The 18270-nt window shown below is 39.7% G+C and overlaps 1 protein-coding gene across 1 annotated transcript in view; it reads right to left on the bottom strand.

Moving 5' to 3' along the window:
- LOC145991421 (transient-receptor-potential-like protein) overlaps positions 1–18270 on the bottom strand; it is an 885379-nt gene that overhangs the window by 431806 nt on the left and 435303 nt on the right. The window lies entirely within an intron of this gene.

Here is an 18270-nt window from a genome sequence, read left to right as displayed (position 1 = left end):
TACTGGGCTGTCTTAAATTTCAATCGAATCCGATCATTGGTTCCACAGTTGTATTTTTATGTTTTTTTTTTACCCAAGAATCGGCCCCTTCGCTCGGGAAACCTGCTTGTCCTCCGTATTCCACAGTGCAACTCTCGGTGAACAGCCACAATCCAATGCTTGTTATTGTTTATTACGGTCATTAATCTATTTACCTGATAGTTAGCAAGATTTGATCGTTATAAATGAGGTTAAAGTTGCAACGGGGAATGATTCGAGTTTAGTCTTTATTAACAGAGATGAATCGTTCACCTTATACAACTTTATTTGGTTTTGCTGCAACGTGGAAACTAGTTAAACTTTGATATTGAGATTGTGAATATAGACATTGATGAGTATTTAGCTTTTGGAAATGTCGCGAGTCGCGTTGTGCAAATTAAGTAATGCTTAACAAGTGAGCATCGATTGGAAAGGTATATAAGTAGATGCGGAGCTTAGTTTGCACACATTCCATCAGCGTCGGCTCTACGATATAAACATCTAATGACACTTTGGAATAAAGATACCTGTATTTCGCCAAGCACATTTATACTTCGAAATTTATAATGTTATGGGACGACATTTTACGATCGGCCGAAATCCTTTGAAGTTAATGACGCCTGCCTATTGGACATGTATTTGTCACTGTTGACCCATGTGTTCTCATTCTTACGGATAAATGATAGAATTTCAGATCTTCGAACTTTATTTTGGCCTCCTTCAAAATTTATTCAACGCCGACTTATTTGGGCAAGGAAGCAAGACTAGACATGTAATGCAATGTCTCTCGTTTTTCAATGGAAAATGTCATCATTGGCGTGTATCTTGATGCAAGCACTCTGCCTACTAACGTTTCTCGATCCCAAGTAGTCAGTGGAGGCCGTAGATTCTATTGTTTAAATCCTGCCCGTATTGACATCGATACTCGTGACACATTTTGGTCGCAATACTGTAGGAAGGGGCACGTACGAAAGTTTTTGTTTGCTACTGAATGGTAGGCCGTAAGCTTCGTCTACGGTTGCAAAAACGACAGGGTTCTCTTCCCTGGTACGGCTTCCTCCTAGCGACACACGTAACTATTCCCTGCACATATACATATTTGGATTTTTCCCATGGAGACATGCAGCAAATTAGAATTCTGGATTCATCGAATCTAATATTAACGAACAGGGGATTCTGTATTTCTTTTAAATTTAAGGATATTCATGGATTGTAAATTGTAACTGAGTGTAATGTAAACTTTCGTATGTATTGGAAATAAACCATCTCCTGGATAAAAATGAATGAAAAGAAAGGTCAAAGTAACCTCCCAGAAGATTCAGTTGCCAATCTCAAAATTTGAGAAGAGTCGATCATTTATTTCGTGATTCACGAACACCTCCCTTAAGTTCTCAATGCTTTATTCACCAAGCCCGTACCTGAGAGGGGTCAGAGTATCCCATTTAGCAGTCTGAGTTTTAGCCGAGGTGAAATTAACATAAGGTATTGGAAGACAGAAGCAGGCTAGGATTACCATAATTTGGTGCTCTGTGTGTGTGTGTTACTGAAAGGTTATGGTGGAGGGTGAAATAATACACAGTTATATTTATATGAGCATATATATATACGCAGATGAATTGCGTCTTACATAAAACTAAGGTCAACCCTCGTGTGTGAATAAGCGCGCGTAACGGCCATAGTAAGTCTCGCAGGTAGGTAAGTTGTGTCAGAGCCGCGCTCGCTGTGAAAGAGGTTGAGTTGACAGTAGCGTCGAGACGTTCGTCGCGTCCAGTTAAGCAGCTGCCGTGCGACCGATCAGCGGTTGTGCGTTTTTCTTCGCCTGTGCCTCATTGTCTACACGTTGGAAACGTGATAGCCCGTTGTATGTTTGGGTGTACAAACTGACGAAGTGAGTAAGACACGTCGCCTTGGCAATTGACGCTGCCATTGCGATTTGTCGTGACAGTGTGAAAGTGTGTTCTCCAAGATGGCGCAACATCATATTTCCGTTTTAACAGTTTAAATCAATTAATGTTGTCTTATGTTGAGCAAAATCTTGCCCCGCAGGTTTTTCAGTGTTTGTAACTCGTATACAGAATGAAAAGAAGATTGAGAAGTAAGTGTAAGGCGCATCCGTAAGACTGCTGGAGTTCATTATAATGGTGGACGAACAATGTTTACGCTTTCCAATGTTTGTAAATATATGTGCCTTTAATTTGAAAGCGTGTGTGCATGCGTGTAGTGGAAAAGTTTTAATTTAAGAAGAGGCGCGAATTTTGTTTATATCCGGCTATCTTTTAAAACAATAAGATGTAGTAATGAAGTTTCTTTTAAGCCGGCTGAACTTTCATTAACGCTTTTGCTTCTCCACCACCCCCCCCCCACCTAATCAGACGGTCTGCGCAAGCCTATGACCAAACCACACTTATCACTATTTGCTTAAGGTCGAGTGTATTTACAGGTAAGTAAATTCATCATACTAATGAGAAATCGAATACTTTACAAGTAATTTGTCCCTCTTCTTCTATCTATTTCTTGATCATTTCGTGTTATTTTCTATATTTCTGCCTATATCATTTCTTTTAATTTTCAGTATTTCTTGTGCTTCTTTATCTCATACTTTCTCTTTCAGACCTAACTTAGAGGACATATGGAACTTTTTGGTTCAATTCATTGGTGTAGTTTATCGTACGTAGCTTTTCTGTCACTTTTGGCTAATCGCGACGATGAGGATGAGATTAATGTAGGGACAATCACAAACATAAATAAACGACACAACACGAGGCTAACAGGGTTATACTGGCTGTGAGCTCAAACGCCAAAGCCTCGTTAGTGTGCAAAATGCAGATCACACTGTACTATGTGGAAGAGAGGCTAATATTTGAGTCTTTAAAGGTTATCCTTATACCCTTGGGTACATGGGTAATAAAACTATAAGGTTAGAGTAAAGAGTTAATGTCATTACAAGTTCTTGTTTGCTTGTTTAACTCCACCACGTGCTCAGACAGTCTATTCGGGACTGTATCTTGGGCTTAAAGTGGGAGGAGGACCACTGTGCTTCCACCGGGGATCGAACCTGTTACGACTTGATTACAAAGTGACAGCATTACGGCATTCGGGAATCCATATAAGGTTTTACATAAAAGTAACATTGTTACAATTACTACTACTTGTCTTAAATAGTATTGTCAAGAAAACATATCGTCGTATGAGTATTAGAAGAACATAACTTAAGAAATTGCTGTTTTCAGTTTTGTTCAAACAATCTCCTCTAAAGAGCTCTATTTCGAGTCAGACCGACATATCTCCACTTCTAATCCTTAGCAGTAAAGTGGAGTCACACCTGTCTCCAATGTACTGACTCTTTTCATGAGTCATACAAATGTATTCCTAAAAATACATGATTTCCTCTCTCCGGTAAAATTCAAAGACGATATATGCCATAGTCTACACATAAAGAAGTGAATACAGTTATCATTTTCCGTAACTATAATAATACCGTCTTTCGAGTGATCGTAGGGTCAACGAAAATATTCAAGAGTAAAATGTTGTTTGATATGTTGTTCACATTGGTGTCATCTATGTAATGGGGAAAGTTTGTCGCATTTGTTTAGCAACACCCTGTATATCCCAGAGGAAGCACAAAATCCAGAACTTTTGAGTGTATGGTATAAAATTTCCCCTCAACATTAGACTCTGTGCACACCAGTGTGTTCACTTGCGGAAAAAAATGCTAATCCGTACTCCAATCTCTACTCTTCTCCGAGAAAGAGCTTAACAGGCCACCGAAGTGGCATTTCCGCCTACCACAAACACCAATTTAAGCCCAATACTGACTAATATGATGATTACTTGGGCCACGATGAAAGCCGAAACACCGGATACCAGGTGAAACTGCGAGATGAGAGAACGTAATGAAGCTCATATCTCAAATTAAATCATTCATGACCATAATTTACCTGTAAATTGAGACGGTGGGGCAGTTGAATCATAAGCTGATATAATCTCAAGGCAATTTAGTAGCAGACGAAGTTCAGCGGATCCTGGCTTCACGGGAAACAAAATCTAGCAGCCGAGGCTGGAAATGTGTGATGGCTGATATGTTATGTTATACATGTACATATGTAATCGAAGATAATGAAGATAAATAAATAATGAATAATAAGTTCCTGATACGACCTATTTCTGTCGTTGCAAACTGACTAAGTACGAGAGAATTAAAGCGAAACAGATTAAGCGCGAAGGTTTTAAGAGCGATACAGTTTAACCGCGAAACGATTAAGACGGAAACAGATTAACCATGAAAGTATTAAGAGGCAAACAGATTAACCCGGGAAAGGATTAAGAGCGGAACAGGTTAAACGTGAAAGGACTATGAGATAAATAGTTTAAGAGCAAAACTATTAAGAGGCGATGCAGATTGAGCGCAAAAGGATTAACAGGCGATGCAGATTTAGCAAAAATGGATTAAGAGGCGATGCAGATTGAGCGCAAAAGAATAAAGAGGCGATTCAGATTGAGCGCAAAGAATAAAGAGGCGATCCAGATTGAGCGCAAAATGATAAAGAGGCGATGCAGATTTAGCAAAATGGATTAAGAGGCGATCCAGATTGAGCGCAAAAGAATAAAGAGGCGATCCAGATTGAGCGCAAAAGAATAAAGAGGCGATCCAGATTGAGCGCAAAAGGATTAACAGGCGATGCAGATTTAGTAAAAATGGATTAAGAGGCGATCCAGATTGAGCGCAAAAGAATAAAGAGGCGATCCAGATTGAGCGCAAAAGAATAAAGAGGCGATCCAGATTGAGCGCAAAAGAATTAAGAGGCGATGCAGATTTAGCAAAAATGAATTAAGAGGCGATGCAGATTGAGCGCAAAAGAATAAAGAGGCGATCCAGATTGAGCGCAAAAGGATTAAGAGGCGATGCAGATTAAACGCAAAAGGATTAAGAGGCGATGCAGATTGAGCGCAAAAGGATGAAGAAACGGATGCAGATTGAGAGCGAAATGATAAAGAGAGAAACAGATTTTCAACGAAAGCATTGGAAGTGAATCCAATTAAGTGTAAAGGGAATGAACCCGGGACACCTGGCCAACACGCCATTGGTTCAGACTCAAAACCCGATGTAGAAATGGGTTTTTTGTGAGTCCCACTTCATCAATTTTAATCATATCATCACTCATCCTCATTGTCGAAATTAACTGATAGAAAAGAGACTAAATAAATACAAATACCAAGGAGAATGAATGCGACGGAACATGCGCAAAACAGATTATTTAGTCGCGAAGATGAATAACATTAGAAGAAAAGGAACATGGGTTTACGTGCGAAAACAATCTACGACAACCGAACAATCGCGAAATAATCAGCTAGAAAAGAAACAAGCACGAAATAAGTATCGAATAAAGCGCGATAGAAACAACCTAGAAAAAATGAAAAGAGAAAATAAATATTCTCTTAGATGTCCCGTTGCTTAGGGATATGTAGTTTGGAAGGAAGAGAGCACGAATATTGGAGGAATTTAAAGTTAAGGTACCATACCAGCATTCGTCCACACACTGTTCCTGGAATCTCTGAATCAAGCTAACGGAAACAAGTCTGTGCGCAAGTAGTGACATGAAAGGGCTCGACATATGTACGCGTGAGAGGATGGGAGGGAAAACGCGGCTGCAGCTACCAGTCTTTTGCAGCATCGCGCACTCGCTGCCTCCCCTTCTCTACTTTTATGCACGGCCTTGCTCCACAGTTTCCCGAGACAGGATGTAGGTTGATTGAGAGAAAACACGGCAAAATAAAAAAGCGGCTTCTAATACCCTTGAATATTCACTCGCCGCCACCAACAACAAAGAAAATATCATTCAGGTTCATTTATATCTATTTTATGCCAAAGCATCGACAACTGAACGCCAACCCTGAATCTCATATATAAAACAAAAAGGCTGCTGTTTTTAGAACTGGACCTTCCAAAACGAGGCCCCTGGGAGTTAGATTTTTTTACAACCTGCCAGCTACAGAGATGCAAAGGAAGAGCTGCAAAACAGAACACGTAATTAACAATTACGATCTGCATGGGTATAACTCTGGCCTGGGACAATGTCATAAGAGAAAACACCTCTTCACGGGTCGGTATAAAAAACGCATGGTTTAGCAGGTGGGGGCAATATCAATGTGGGGTAATGCACCATCATGACTCAAATTATTACCAGGACCTGCGTGCAAATGTGAATTTCAAACAGAGAAAAGCGAATTTTGTTGCTGGTTTCGTACGTGTCGAATTTCTTGTCAACCAGAAATGTCATATGTTTTCATTAGGTGTGTACTTGCAATAAAAATGCTAAGAGGGGTATAATTAGAATAGTTCTTGTTAGCTTTGTAAAGGTTTACAACCATGCAATGTAAATTCTTCGTACATGTCTATTTTTAAGAGTTATGTACAGTCAGGGGCACTGAAAATGGGACACCTAGACCCTGAAATGCTCGCTTTCCTGCAATGTGTTGTGTGTAGGACCATATCAAGACGATGGTTTACAGTGAAAATAAATTAAAACGTGGATCATGTCAAATCAGGAATCGGAGTAGGAAATAGCAGTGTTACTACAAACATTCTAGCTCGAGTGTGAACTGAAAATGAGTTAATTTACGCTATGTATTGCTCTATCAATGGTTCGTCTCGTATTAAAACCTACTGGCATAAAAAGGCTGTCTTGAATGTGTTTCAGTCAATGCAGAATTTATTTTAGTTCCCAAACCATCTCTTTGATTACTGAAGCTAAAACAAATCCATTGTATACAGCATCTTTCACAATAACCCACCATTCATTCTTGAAAACCCTGTATTAATTGTGTATTGTATAAGGTGGTCATCTGGAAATAGTACAATGATAACTGGCTATCCTAAAATATGAATGGGTATCGGTGCCACATGTCTTTCACAACTGAGAGACAAAAGTGTGTCATTTAGTTAGTGATTGATTGATTGAACTGATTCATTTTACATCGCTTTTCTGCATGTTTTGGATAATTGGTAAGTTGAGGATTAAAAGTGATACGATGAGATGAAGCAAATGAAGGGACAAGCACGAACACATATGGACAATACAAAACACATATCCCACCTAGGATTATACTGGCCATGGGCCCAGACACCAGAGCCTCCTTAGTCAACAAAATGAAGTCCAGGCACTACTATTGGAAGTCTACATGGAAGTTAGGTAGACATTTGGGTGTACTATGTGGAAGGGTCACTCCTTACAGCACAAACAATTTAGTTTTTGCCACGAGCCATTGGCCAGGGCAGATGCGTATTCAGACTATGGATACCCTACGTGCACGTGAAAGGTGTTGTCGCTGTGCATCGTGAGTTGTGCTTGATACGGTCGTCGAGAGGTAAGGGATATGACTTACAATTTTCTTGTACCATACCTGCAAGAAAAAGTGTATTATACACAACATGATTTGAGCAAGATGGGGCTACAGCACACACAGTCCGTATCACAATGGCCAAACTGACGCAGTTCTTTCAAAAGCGACTGATCTGAAGATATAGGGATGCCCCTTGTCCAGCCAGGTCTCCAGATCTGACGGTTCCAGACTTTTTTCTGTGGGGTCAAAGGAAAAGTTCCCTCCCGGCAGCTACATGGTGTTGTGGATTTGAAAACTGAAATCCCAGAAGAGATACAGGCTACTCTACAGACTGTAGCGGCGCTTGGGTGCCAAAACTTGGTTGGGTGTCAGGACAGTTCGCTTTCTTAATAGACAAGGCTTATCATCAAGAGGCTGTAGTGCAGGGGGAACAAGCGGCCTAATCGTTTCCACTGTTAACAGGACATGGTTCAGACCCCTTGAGGAGCTCATGGGAACGTCTGAAGAAATGTATCGATGCGAATAAAAGTAATTGCTTGATGTTGCATTGAAACAATACACATTGATTGTGATCAGTAATCACAATTTGCATAAATTCTACAGCCATGCTTTGGTGTATGACCAACTTCTTATTGCAGGTCCTATAAAATTATTCACTAAGAAATATTGTCCTTCATTAGGACACAAGGGTTGCAACTGAAGTCGGTACATTAACCTAGCAGAAATATAAATATATGGCAGTGGAAGGCTTAAGCCGTAAAATTGTAGGTTTAGAGGAATTATACATAATAGGCTTGATAGTATAGAGGTTTATTTAACAACATAATGCCTGAAGGGCATGAGACTACATAAATGATGATTATAAGAATATAAACCCCCAATCTAAATACAATAAATAATAAAGAAACAAATTATACAATTAAATATTTACATAACTAAGACTTCCTTACACTTTATTTAACCAAAAGAAGATTGTAGTAATCTCATTTCAATATTATTTTTCCCCCCAAAAGACATATCTCAGAATAGAACATAGAGTGCTGTGCTTTAACTAAAAATCCCAACTAAATACACTACATAAAAACTTAAAATATTAAACCACTACAAAACAAATACTCCCTGTACTTTGTTCCATTCCCAGATGACCCCTTTCAACACTCAAAGAGAACTCAACTTAACGTGCTTTAACCTCTGGTAATCAGTGAAGTTCCCACACGAGGCTCGCTTTCCTCCGACATTTCTTAGCCACGCTCCCTTTTTACAAATCAAAGCCATCTGGTGGCAAACTAACTAAACATTTCTCTTTTTTTACACTCGTACACCTTGCATATGGTTACACACTTCAGTAGTTTTGTGCTATTTTCCTGTATACAGGGTGTATCATAAGTAATAGCGCAAACTGACACAGTTGAAAGTGCACGATAATAGAAGCGAAAAAATCTCTGTAAACATGGGTCTTCAAACGAGCCGTTTTCGAGATAATTGCGAATGTTTGGTTACAAGCCGCCACTGACTTAATTGTTTGTAAACGTCCTCCTAGTTGGAAAAATGTACTCTTCGTTGCTGTAAGGTTCCATTTTCAATACGCAGTACAGCACAACTGACGTGACTCCCACGATTGGACTGTGTACTGATTGTATCCATCATGTTTGATAACAACGCCACCTCTTGGAACTGTTCTGTTTTGTAAACAAAGAGCAAACCTCGGAACGCACAAGAAGTAAAGCATTCGGTGTTTACAAAATGCAATCAGTGACGGCTTCTAACCACACATTCACACACATTATTAGCATTTTACCAACTAGGACGACGTTTACAAACAATGAAGTCAGTGGCGGGTTGTAATCACACATTCGCAATTATCTCGAAAACGGCTCTTTTGCAGACCCATGTTTACTGAGACTTTTTTTCTTCTATTATCGTGTACTTTGAACTGTGTCAGTTTGCGCTATTACTTATGGTACACCCTGCATAGGCGTAGCTACGGGCTGTGCCTAGGCACACCCTAATGGGCTGCTTTATCAAAGAGAATTAAAGACAGATATTTCAATAAGAGAGAAAATATGCGGCAGTTTGTAAGAAGTTGAAAATGTCATTACTTGGTACAAACGTGTGCATTATCGCTGATGAAACGGGTGTCTATAGATTTTCGATGTCATTGTAGAAAGAAGATATTTACAGCATTCTACTCTGTACTGCAGCGCCTATCTTCTATACCTGTCACAAGCTGCACGTGTGAGAGAGCTTTCTCCAAGCTTACCCAAGTTAAAACTAAATTAAGAGGAACTCAGATGCAGGATAGATTGGAAGCCCTGCTCTTGTTATTTGTGGAACAGGAAAAAGCTTCGTCTATTGATATAAATGAAGTTATTGATGAGTTTACGAACACTGTACCTTTTGACAGACGTCTCTTGTTATAGATGACGTGTATTTTGATGTATTTGTTTGTAACATTTATGAATATTTTGTGTGTGTGTAATTTCTATTCAATTTGTTTTTTTCTACTAGATATATTCAGAAATTTTCAACACTGTCATTTAGTGAATTTATATTCCTTTACAAACATCGGTGCAGTTAAAGAGCCAAGTGATTGTGTTGCGAAATATGCTATTAAAAAGGTACAAGACCTTTTTTTCTTTGTGCACACCCAAATATAAAGTTCTAGCTACGCCTATGACACCCTGTATACCTAATGTACAGACTCTGGCAATAAAAATGGGCCACCTAGATCCTGAAATAATCGCTTCCCTGTGAGGCGTTATGTGTGGTTCCTAAATATATGGCGATAAGTGGACACTGATAGTAAATTTTCCAATGGTAACTTCTACCACCGCCGTCGTACAGTTAGGCAATACATATTACAGGATCTAGGTGCAATGTTCATTGCCGGTCACTGTACTTCCACTTCCGACTAGTCAGAGAAGCGGCTAAGGAACCTGGTTACCAACAAACTTATGACTTTACGTGTACCATATTCCTAATACAAACTTAGCGTTCCAAGAACACAAATTGTCATGAATTAAAAAGCGAGTGATTATTAAAGTAATCCTACATAAGAAGGGAACATATAAAACGACAATTGCTTACTAAATACGCAGAGATTTCTGGCACAAATATCAAAGAAATTTCACATGAAGCTGCTTCTTCAGTTAGACGTCCTCCCGTAAAGAAAGGGGAGAGCCACAGCCTAGTTGTGCAAATATTAACATTACGCAAACATAATGTGTTCCTAGTTTGATCACTTGTGCAAATTTGAGTCAACAGGAAGCAGTGTTTGCAGTGGAAATATTAGCAAGCATCTGCAAAGTTTGAACTCCAGAGACTATATGGAGGATGATAATCCTTTCGTTCATATCAAGGAAGCATGGAAATGTGGAGAAATGTCTTCTTATCACCATGAATCAAGACTAAGGCGTTTATGTTCTAATATTCATACGTTGAAATTACCTTAAGTGCGAAAAAATTGTAGAAACAAACATTTGACAACAATTCGGCACAACGCGTCAAGTGATCGATTTTCGATATCGCCACCGAAGTTCTCGGGTTCGAATCCTGGTAGAGCAATACACGTGAAGGGGTAGAACATTGACGTAAGAATGAAAGAAAAAAGAATCACAACAATGGCTTTAGCAGCGGATAACGTGAGTTCAAATCAGTATATACAGTTTTGAGAATTAAACAAATCAGCGACCTTTGGTGAAGATACCAGTCGTAAGATGCATTAGTCTTACCCAATGCACTTTAATTATATCGTATCGAACAAATCCGTTCAAATTCTCCAAAAATGTTCTTTCTCCGGGAAGATATCAATACCAGTCAAGCAACAGTTACCTGACAACCCGTTGGGTGAGAATACCCCTCATAAATAGGTACAGTCGGATCCATGAGTACTGCCGTGCAAATTGTCCATCACCATGTTCGTGCACTTTATTTGACCCAATAAGAGCTTCAAGAATTAAAAGAATACTCAAAAACAAGCTGTTGACAACTTCTGCACCAGCACACATAAAATCCATCGCTTAAAAACACATAGGATGTAGCTAAGAGAAAAAAATAATAAAAATAGTCATGGACAATTTCCACGGTAATACTAATGGATCCCACTGTACAACACACTGTATCGTTTCAGCTGACCTCCGTGGCGGAGTGGTTAGCACAGCGCACTAGGACGTTAGGGATCCCGAATTCGACTGATTGATTGATTTGGTGTTTAAGTCTACTTTATGCACATTAAGGCTAATCAGGACGGGTCCTACAGTTTAAAGTGGAATCCGAACCACTATGAGCTTCCACCGCGTATCGAACCCGGGGATCCCGGTTTCGAACCCCGACCTGGACATGGGTGTTCTTTATGAATGTACATTCATCAGTTTCATCATATCATCACTCATCCTTATTCTCCCGATTAACCAAAACTGGAAGAAAAGCGAAGTAAAATAAACCAAATCAATCAATCAACTCTGTATCGGTAATCTCTGGAGCAAGACCGCGCATTACGGCAGAGAAGGGGAGAAAGCAGTGGGCGGAGCAAAGCAGTACGCGCTGCTGCAAACAGCTGGTAGCTGCAGCCGCGTTTTTACCTCCATGCACTCAATTCCCCTCTCACGCGTTGATTTGTCGAGCCCTCTTCTTGCGCAGTGAATTCCATGGCTTGCTCCAGATATTTTCGGCATAGAGTTAGTAGCTAGGCTGGATAGTTTAACGAACTAACTGAATCTGAAGATTTTAACACCAAGATGATTTATTTTGGCCCAACATGTTTATTAACCAGCCGATAACCATTTCCAAAACACGTTTGTTAAAGCAACTGCGTAAACTAGTTTTAAATCAAACATACATGCACTCAATGAGTCTAAAAGCATGGATACCCACAGGAATTTTTGCGGGCTCAGTTGGCAATCAGTTTACAAGCGTTAATTCGTGCTCGTCTGGTTGCACACTAAATTACAGCATCAAGTTTGTTTGTACATTGATTCTGCGCCACCTGGTGTGATGGGGGAACGATCGACCGGATTGGCTGCTATATTGATATACGAGGTCATGCAAAATTCTCTCTCGTTTATAATTCGACGCCCATTGAATTATGGGTTTTATGAATCGACATGAATTCTGTTCTTGTTTTAAGTAAAGGAATTAGGGTTGCGACAGAATTAAAATAGCGTTTGCAAGCTTTTAATAACATTATATAGATAAAAAAGGTAAATTTAAAGGTACCTCTGTGCGTGCACACATGCCATGAAGTCATATGGGGGTGATGTGGAGATAGAGCACGACATATTCTTGATCTCGGACATAACGAGTAAGATGTGATCAGTATCACGCCTGGTGGCCCTTACTCCCCAGGTACCCATTGATTCGAGGCTGGGTGGGCCTCAGAAAATTTCGTGGTCCAGATCGCCTGCTTCTGGATTCGAAACCAGGGCTTCCGCGTGGTAGACAGATACTCGCCAACACAGCTACCGCAGTTCATAAAACTAAGTAGATGGGAGCGGAAAATCGTAACTTTAAGATATACCTTTTTTGTTGCTGCTTATTTCACGTTGCTTTTCTTCATTTAATCGTAACGGTGAGGATGAATTTTGAATCAAAAGCACAATCTCAAAGAAACATCCATTATTTTGACCAGGAATCGAACCTATCCGACCAATTAATATACCTCTATATACCATACCATACATATTTGAGCTAAAAGAACATTTAGTATATATCCAGCAAATCTTGTTTACTGGAGGGGTACGGTAACGGGGCCAGTCTTCCAAACCCCTCCCCCCCTTCTCTGGCGCCGAGTCTTATTGGATTTGGCAACCACTCTGCCACGATGATCAGAAATCTTAAAATTATATCATTTGCTCTTTGAAACTACATGTAGATCATGGTACGCATGTTAATGAATGTTGAACCTTACAATTTTCTTTAATTTCATCTCATTTTCCTAAAACTTAATTTTCAATACCTCTCTGCAGTAAATTAGATAAGTTCTCTTAGAAAAATTGTGTTCGGAAAACCGAGCGGTTATGCTACTCGTACGGCCTCATCACTGACCTTGAATGTATAGTCATATGACAACCAGAGGAACATAACTTCAAAAATGAGATTTTCAGTTTTGATTAAATGAACTCGTCTGAAGAGTCAGACGGACATATCTCCACTTCTAATTCTTAGCAGCAAGGTGGAGTCCAATACAATGACTCGTTTTAAGAGTCAGATATATTCCTAAGAATACATTATTTCCTAAATTTGATAAATTAGAGTTGCTTACCTCTTTTTCTCACACGACGATATTCCATGCACCAGATCCCACTTCGGGACTTGAGACGCTATATTGTACACGCTGTGGTAGAATATGCAACAAGAAATGGGCTATGGAAAGGAACTGGAAGTGACAAATTCCGATTATCAGTATCTAAAATCAATACGTCAATATCGTGAATCGATAACGATAGTCGAAGTTTGGCATTTCTCTGCTACATGGTAACACACAACGAGCTAACCTACAAAGACCACTGAAGCTGGAAATGTAAAGTACATTTTGCTAAGCAGGTTAATTTTGCGTTCTCTGGGAGAGAGGAACGAACATTTATACAGCGCTAGCTGGTTGCCCGGCGTTGCCCGGGTATTTACTTATCCCAATATTCTATTAGACAGGAAAATAATGAATTGTAACTATAGTGTAAAATTAACTTGGAGTTGAACGGCATTAGGAGTGTCACTATTCATCTTAGTGACCCCGAAAACTGTGGATTCCACATTACTATCGGTCGTTTTCGATTATTTTTACATGTCACCCCCTTCCCACCCCAACCAATAGGGGTGCCAGGGGTATCTTACCCCCACAGTATTTCTTTCCAGATTGTAAGTGATATGTGTTGAAATTGCTCGAGGATAGCAATATCGGACCATCTGTGTAGGCAACCAACGTCGCCGTGCTGTGTTGCAGGAAGCATAACTTGCAGGCTATGACACGAAAATGCCACATAACAGAATGTTATTTTATGTCCCCTTCCCACCCCCATACCTAGGGGTGCCGGCGGTGTCTTACCTCCACAGTATTTCTTTCGAGATTGCAAGTGATACGTGTACCAAGTTTGGTTGAAATCGCTCCAGGCGTTTGAGAGTTATTGCTTAACAAACACACATACACGTATACATACATACATACATACATTTATATATATAAAAGATAGATTTATACATTTTTACAAAACACGGTACTGTCCCCCTCTAAAAATAGGACGTCTGGTCACTTTAGCTTACTAGCTCAGTCTAGTTCGCAGCGCTTTTTAACACTAGGTGTAGTGCAGATCAAGTAGACGCAGTACTCAAGAATATAAGTGTTCAAGTACAGAAAATTCAACAAATGCCTGCCTGCTGCTTTCAATGCGACACCAAATCAACGAAGTAGACGAATCGGTGAGCACTTTGCAACCAACTGGACACGTGAGTGCAAAGAGAGTCAAAAGTGCAGCGAACTAAATCTAAATACATGAAAACAGTCCAGTCAAAGTCACGGCTCTCACCTACATTTTTCTCAATAAGCAACAATTTCAACCGACAAAATATCCGCATACATACAACGCGCGAAGTGTCGACTGAGCAACTTAGAAAAATGTGGCAACCCTGGAGAGCCAGTGGTGTGGAGCGTGCAAGAGGAAGCTCCGACCTTGACTGGACTGTTTTCGTGGAGAAAGCAATAGATATTGCGACTTTTTTTCTGACAACGCTGAGCGTTGTTCAATGAGAGAAACAACTTCCAACTCGCAGCTACATAAGCAGATCTTGTGGTTACTTCCCCGCCAAGAGACAGTCACTTTACGGTCGATTGTAAGGCACAACTTGCATTCAATTTCCTTCAGGCGGGAAAACTCACTCTAGTGCTTCTAACTCATTGCACCAAACATATTTGCAAGTGTCATCTGTTGGTAGTAACTTGAAGCAGCTCAAATTCTGTGAACACAAAGACGGATTACGAGCGTGGAAACTACTTTCAGTTGCTCTTATCTTCGCTAACAGCAATCGTAAAAGCCAGCGGTGCAATGAGTGTGTGTCAAACCGGTGCAGTCACAGCTGTAACCCCCTTTATTACCGCAACTCCACGCTCAGAAATCCCGCGTGCCTGATGTGTCATATGCAAAGAGCTAATAAATGTGAAATCGGGACAGCCGTTTAGGACCTTATACCTCATGCGAAAACCTATTTTGTCTCGTACATTTAGAGGAGATAGGAAGATTCACCCGGTTCGACCAATTCTCGGTTCGCTTCCGGCAAAGGAGGAGGAGGGGGAGGGCAATCCGTGGTGATTTGTAGCCCCCCACTCTACAGAGCCGCTGGATCGAAAATTAACAGGAGGAGAACGTAACCTGGACCTTAGCAATTCTATTGAATTGTGGACCCTTAAATGATTCGGATAATGGGAAATCGATACGTAATAGTAGTTCGGAAATGCCGAAAGATCCGCAAGCAAATTTACTATCGGGGGAATTCGGAAAGCTTCGTGGGGGAGACAATCTGTGGCAAGGACAATAATTATCAAGGCATTATGTACTTCTGACAAAGCCAAGCGCTAGCTGTCACGAAAATATTGACAAGAGATGGCGTTGTCTGTATTTACAATTAGTTCATTACTTAATTTCATAAAGTTTTGTATTTCTTGTAAAACAAAGCGAAATAATATAGAATGGTTTTAATCTGTGCAAAAAATACTTATTTATTAACAAAATACTAAAATTATTTTGATACCGACGAAACCTACCAATTGCAAACTATAATTAACTATGTATATATTGAGCTCTGTTGAATAAGAAAATTGAAATGTGACATATGAGTTGACTTTTTCCACACAGTCTGTTTAACTTGGTAGATTACATTTCACACTACAAAAAGTATTGAACATTACTTCAAATACAAGAGAGAAAACCTGAGAAGAATGCATTTAAAACTAAAGAACAATGGAATTACGAACTTGTCTTTCTTCCTCATTGTACGTACCAGGGGTACCCATCCCCCCCCCCCAAGGCCCATGACGCGCTCCCCCCAAAAATAACATTTGCCCCCCCCGTTTATCCCGAATTAATTACTCAAATTATTTTTGTCAGACAAAATTTGCGGGAAAATATAATACCAGAGGTGCAACTACGATTTTTGTGTCTGGGGAGGCGCAAGTACCAAACGCATCAATAATAAGAATGACATTATTATTATTACTAGTGGTAGTAGTAGTAGTAGTTATTATCCTTATAAATTACGCAAAAAGGTGGTAGAAGTCTGTGCTAAAGCATTTGTTTGGAACAAACTATTTGAAATATTTTTTAACACCGTCAATTTCACATTAGCTAATAATGGAACCAAACTGTATTTTCGAATCGCATAAAATGAATGAGAAATGCATTCCGAAGATACATGTGTAACTTTCATGTACAACATATGTGTTTACACATATGCAACATGGAGCGACATAAAATAAGAAAATACATATGCAACAAGCTAACACTAAATTGTATACGTATTCAAAGCTTATTCAATACAAATATACAACAAATACAATTTAAATACATTACATTACAGAAAACAAGTAAATTTTTACATCCAATTGAAAACAATATTGATTTAATAGGGCGCAAATAATTTCACTGGACGAAATGGCATTCTCTCTTTTACAACTTTTTTTGTAGATCATTCGGCGCCCATGGCCGACTCCCGCCGCCCCTAGCTACATCTATGAACTTGACAAAAACGAGAAAAGCAGATAATGCGAGCGAAGCAAGCAAGAAAATTTTGCAAAATGTATTTTTATTTGCATAAAATTTGAAATCGAAGGGGTAATTGCTCCTCTGTGCCCCGCCTGCAGGTGCCCTTGGCCGTCAACGTTTGTCCCCCCTTGCCCCCCTAGAATTGACTTCCGTCAAACGTTTGGGGGCATTAACCTCCCTGCCACCCCTGTGGTTGCGTCACTGTATAATACAAACATATTTAAACAATATATGTTTACTTTAGATACTTCAGGCTCACTGCCATTGTTAGTCAAACTTATTCTGCAAAGTTTGTCTGCTCGACTAATCTTGTATTAATGCGAATACCACACCCCCCCTCCAACCAAACCGATTCTATTGGCATAACTGGTGGTGTTTCATTACAACCCCATTGCGGCGATCACCTACAGGTAGGTAGAAAAACTATACATAATAACCAGAATTCAAAATCAATAAGTCAATCAAACGATACGACCCCCCTCCCCCCAATTTTGTGTAAATATATATAGAATTGGTATAAAATTTTGTCTCCCAAGAAAAGTCCCATAACGCAGGCGCGTCATGAATCCCCCCTGTGGGCACCCCTGGTACGTACACATTGTTTGAATAATTTTCTTGAATAAGCACCATATTTGCTTTTGTGACCTGATGAAACACCATGGAAATGTTGCCACCTTGTTCTAGCATTTTTATGAATTCATGAACTTGCAATTGGAACACAAAACGAAACATGTACCCTCCCTTATGAATACCTAACACTCCTGCATTTTGTAGCATCCATATCAGTTTCAACTTTAGTTGGTACTCTTGCTCCATTAAATAGTTAAATTACATGATGAATTATTAAATAGTTGATACTTTGATCATGTTAACTTGTGTGCTGAACACATGCTCAGTCTTGTATGAAATTCGAACGGAACTTTTGGTGCATTTTTTCGTCCCTTCCTATCATAGTTAATCTAACACATGTGGGAATGCATTTTGTAAACTAAGCTTCCTGCTTGGGATGCCAACCAGAAAGTTACTTTACGATAACTGTTTCAGGCATCAGAGATTCAGATGGGATAAGCTACGAACATATTTAAATCATTTTGAGCTTTGCAGCCGTGAATATACTGTGTGCAAATTTCGATTATAGTGAACCCTCAACTTCGATTCTAGTGAA

Source organism: Lepisma saccharinum, chromosome 8, assembly GCF_977018435.1.
Source record: "Lepisma saccharinum chromosome 8, izLepSacc3.1, whole genome shotgun sequence".
Taxonomy (NCBI): Eukaryota; Metazoa; Arthropoda; class Insecta; order Zygentoma; family Lepismatidae; genus Lepisma; species Lepisma saccharinum.
This window is presented reverse-complemented; position numbering and strand designations above follow the sequence as displayed.